Source organism: Schistocerca piceifrons, unplaced genomic scaffold (assembly GCF_021461385.2).
Source record: "Schistocerca piceifrons isolate TAMUIC-IGC-003096 unplaced genomic scaffold, iqSchPice1.1 HiC_scaffold_1092, whole genome shotgun sequence".
NCBI classification, from domain to species: domain Eukaryota; kingdom Metazoa; phylum Arthropoda; class Insecta; order Orthoptera; family Acrididae; genus Schistocerca; species Schistocerca piceifrons.
Window position 1 is genome coordinate 1 of NW_025726899.1, and position 5,000 is coordinate 5,000.

The 5,000-nt window shown below is 54.5% G+C and overlaps 1 non-coding gene across 1 annotated transcript; it reads left to right on the forward strand.

Moving 5' to 3' along the window:
* Positions 1–3,042: 3,042 nt before the first annotated feature.
* On the forward strand, positions 3,043–4,942 carry LOC124727235. The gene has a single exon (XR_007007022.1). It is a non-coding gene; the product is annotated as a small subunit ribosomal RNA (ribosomal RNA).
* Positions 4,943–5,000: the final 58 nt, after the last annotated feature.

The window sequence follows — 5,000 nt, forward strand, 5'->3', positions numbered from 1 at the left end:
TCCCCTAACCTAACCCATGTTGTGCCTTAACCTAACCATGTTGTCCCCTAACCTAACCCATGTTGTGCCTTAACCTAACCCATGTTGTCCCCTAACCTAACCCATGTTGTCCCCTAACCTAACCATGTTGTCCCCTAACCTAACCCATGTTGTGCCTTAACCTAACCCATGTTGTGCCTTAACCTAACCCATGTTGTCCCCTAACCTAACCCATGTTGTCCCTAACCTAACCATGTTGTCCCCTAACCTAACCCATGTTGTCCCTAACCTAACCCATGTTGTCCCCTAACCTAACCCATGTTGTCCCCTACACCTAACCCATGTTGTCCCCTAACCTAACCCATGTTGTCCCCTAACCTAACCCATGTTGTCCCCTAACCTAACCCATGTTGTCCCCTAACCTAACCCATGTTGTGCCCTAACCTAACCCATGTTGTGCCCTAACCTAACCCATGTTGTGCCCTAACCTAACCCATGTTGTGCCTTAACCTAACCCATGTTGTCCCCTAACCTAACCCATGTTGTCCCCTAACCTAACCCATGTTGTCCCCTAACCTAACCCATGTTGTCCCCTAACCTAACCATGTTGTGCCTTAACCTAACCCATGTTGTCCCCTAACCTAACCATGTTGTCCCCTAACCTAACCCATGTTGTCCCCTAACCTACCCATGTTGTCCCCTAACCTAACCCATGTTGTCCCCTAACCTAACCCATGTTGTCCCCTAACCTAACCCATGTTGTCCCTAACCCTAACCCATGTTGTCCCCTAACCTAACCCATGTTGTGCCCTAACCTAACCCATGTTGTCCCCTAACCTAACCCATGTTGTGCCTTAACCTAACCCATGTTGTGCTTAACCTAACCCATGTTGTCCCTAACCTAACCCATGTTGTCCCTAACCTAACCCATGTTGTGCCTTAACCTAACCCATGTTGTGCCGTAACCTAACCCATGTTGTGCCTTAACCTAACCATGTTGGCCTTACCTACCATGTTGTGCCTTAACCTAACCCATGTTGTGCCTTACCTAACCCATGTTGTGCCTTAACCTAACCCACGTTGTCCCCTAACGTAACCCACGTTGTCCCCTAACGTAACCCACGTTGTCCCCTAACGTAACCCACGTTGTCCCCTAACGTAACCCACGTTGTCCCCTAACGTAACCCACGTTGTCCCCTAACGTAACCCACGTTGTCCCCTAACGTAACCCACGTTGTCGCCTATCGTAACCCACGTTGTCGCTAAACCTGCTCTGTAATTGTTATACGACTCGTTCAATAGTGTAGTGTTGCCCACCCGCAACCCTCGCAATATAGTTCGCTACTCGCACTGCCCGCTCCCCTGTGTATCGCTTCATGTTAAACACTTGCAAGTCTTGCTGACTTTCCACATGCTCCTGCTGTACACTGTAATGTGGATGGCAGCAGGGCGTACATGCCGCCCCCCCCCCCCCCACCTCTCCCCACGTCCCCACCTTGCCCCTGCCTTCGCAAGGTGGTTGGTGACAAGTTGCATGTTCAATGCCCTTCGCATGCGACGTACGCAGGCTACGTTGTGGTGCGGCCTGTGTCAACTGTCCGCTGATGTCGTACGCGTGAACCACAATCTGTACTGCACATTCGTCCTTATGTACTGAATGATACATCGTGGCACCATGTGTGACCGTACAACGACTGCGCCCAAAAACGGCGGACCATACAGTGCAAATATTGTGCACGCAGCTACGTGTCGTCTCCCTATGAGAGCTGGATTGCAGTGTGGTACGCCATAGAGACGTGTGGGAGGAACGGACGCCGTGGATGGCGATCAGCATGAGCTGTCTGTTGATGTATTCGGACCTAGTCGTCTCTCCTCACACACCGTGATGGCATGGTGCAGCGCGTTCCATATCTGCGACATGCTACAGAAGCCGGTTGACAGTCGTTCGAGCAATGGACATCGCATACGTACGGGGGCCACCTTCCACGTATTGTCTAGGCGTGCACATTTTGTTGCGTGTATGTGGGCAGACGTAGTGTGGCGTGACACCTGACACAGGCATGCAATAATGGTTGAAAGTTGCAAATGGCGATGGACGCCTACGTTTTCTGGTGAAGTTACGCAAATGAAGAAATGGTAACCCGTTGTGGTGCGGTTGTTCTCGCTAGGGGTGAATCGGTGATGGCGACGATAGTTGAGGTACTAACCGGTTGTTCCAGCGATACCCACCATGCCGACGAAACTGAACGGCATCTGGGTGTGAAGCGATACGCGGCGGTGGCTGGGTGGGACCGTCCCCGGCCGGTGAGGGGGCGCCTCCCGGCGTGCTGGCCGCGCGGTGCGTGGGCGCACGCGCTACAGCCGGCTGGTGGGGGCGGCCAGTGGCAGGCGCGCCGGCCGACGGACGCGGCAGGCGTCGCAGCTGCGCGCCGGCGCACCCTGCGCGCGGCGCCGTGCGGCCAAAGTAGGTCCTCGCGGGCCCGGTGCGAAGCGCGGTGGACATCTGCAGTGTGCTGGTCCGATTGAGGACTGTGTGCGTTGAGGATGCGCCGCCGCCCGGCGCTCGGCGCCGCGACGCCGTCTGCTGCTCGGTCGCCCCAGCGGTTCTCGCTGGTGGTTTGTATCGCAGCTGTGCGGATGTGTTGGCGTGTGCGCTGTGCTGGGAGAGTTCGCTTCGGCACCCAAGTGGGCTTTTGTCCTTCTGTGGCGCTGGCGTTGGAGCTGCCGGTCACCGTAGGTGGCGCGTGTTGTCTCCCGCCGGCAATGCCACGACAGCACGCTCCCGGGCTCTGTCGGCAGCGGCAAGCTCAGTTGGGAGCACGGGTGGTCGCACCGAAAGCGTCTACTCGCCTAACTCCGGGCGATTGCGCCTCTCTCGAACCCGACCAAGTACTTGGGACGGCGCTGCGCGCCGCCGGGACCTGAGAGGGTTTCGAGGTGTATTGTGCAGGGGAGCTCAGCCTCCTCCTGTTTGCAGAATGATTGAGCGGACGCTTGCGTGTTCGCGCGGGCCCCCGGGACACACTCCCGGGCGGCCGGCTGCTCAGCTCTAGTTGACGCAGCTCCCTGGTTGATCCTGCCAGTAGTCATATGCTTGTCTCAAAGATTAAGCCATGCATGTCTCAGTACAAGCCGCATTAAGGTGAAACCGCGAATGGCTCATTAAATCAGTTATGGTCCTTAGATCGTACCCACGTTACTTGGATAACTGTGGTAATTCTAGAGCTAATACATGCAAACAGAGTCCCGACCAGATGGAAGGGACGCTTTTATTAGATCAAAACCAATCGGTCGGCTCGTCCGGTCCGTTTGCCTTGGTGACTCTGAATAACTTTGGGCTGATCGCACGGTCCTCGTACCGGCGACGCATCTTTCAAATGTCTGCCTTATCAACTGTCGATGGTAGGTTCTGCGCCTACCATGGTTGTAACGGGTAACGGGGAATCAGGGTTCGATTCGTCGGAGAGGGAGCCTGAGAAACGGCTACCACATCCAAGGAAGGCAGCAGGCGCGCAAGATTACCCACTCCCGGCACGGGGAGGTAGTGACGAAAAATAACGATACGGGACTCATCCGAGGCCCCGTAATCGGAATGAGTACACTTAAAATCCTTTAACGATCTATTCTTGGAGGCAAGTCTGGTGCCCAGCCCAGCCGCGGTAATTCAGCTCCAATAGGTATTAAAGTGTTGCGGTAAAAAGCTCGTAGTTGGATTTGTGTCCCACGCTGTTGGTTCACCGCCCGTCGGTGTTTAACTGCATGTATCGTGGACGTCCTGCCGGTGGGGCGAGCCGAAGGCGTGCGACCGCCCCGTGCGTGCTCGTGCGTCCCGAGGCGGACCCCGTTGAAATCCTACCAGGGTGCTCTTTATTGAGTGTCTCGGTGGGCCGGCACGTTTACTTTGAACAAATTAGAGTGCTTAAAGCAGGCAAGCCCGCCTGAATACTGTGTGCATGGAATAATGGAATAGGACCTCGGTTCTATTTTGTTGGTTTTCGGAACCCGAGGTAATGATTAATAGGGACAGGCGGGGGCATTCGTATTGCGACGTTAGAGGTGAAATTCTTGGATCGTCGCAAGACGAACAGAAGCGAAAGCATTTGCCAAGTATGTTTTCATTAATCAAGAACGAAAGTTAGAGGTTCGAAGGCGATCAGATACCGCCCTAGTTCTAACCATAAACGATGCCAGCCAGCGATCCGCCGCAGTTCCTCCGATGACTCGGCGGGCAGCCTCCGGGAAACCAAAGCTTTTGGGTTCCGGGGGAAGTATGGTTGCAAAGCTGAAACTTAAAGGAATTGACGGAAGGGCACCACCAGGAGTGGAGCCTGCGGCTTAATTTGACTCAACACGGGAAACCTCACCAGGCCCGGACACCGGAAGGATTGACAGATTGATAGCTCTTTCTTGATTCGGTGGGTGGTGGTGCATGGCCGTTCTTAGTTGGTGGAGCGATTTGTCTGGTTAATTCCGATAACGAACGAGACTCTAGCCTGCTAACTAGTCGCGTGACATCCTTCGTGCTGTCAGCGATTACTTTTCTTCTTAGAGGGACAGGCGGCTTCTAGCCGCACGAGATTGAGCAATAACAGGTCTGTGATGCCCTTAGATGTTCTGGGCCGCACGCGCGCTACACTGAAGGAATCAGCGTGTCTTCCTAGGCCGAAAGGTCGGGGTAACCCGCTGAACCTCCTTCGTGCTAGGATTGGGGCTGCAATTGTTCCCCATGAACGAGGAATTCCCAGTAAGCGCGAGTCATAAGCTCGCGTTGATTACGTCCCTGCCCTTTGTACACACCGCCCGTCGCTACTACCGATTGAATGATTTAGTGAGGTCTTCGGACTGGTACGCGCATTGACTCTGTCGTTGCCGATGCTACCGGAAAGATGACCAAACTTGATCATTTAGAGGAAGTAAAAGTCGTAACAAGGTTTCCGTAGGTGAACCTGCGGAAGGATCATTACCGACTAGACTGCATGTCTTTCGATGTGCGTGTCGTGTCGCGCAACACGCTACCTGTA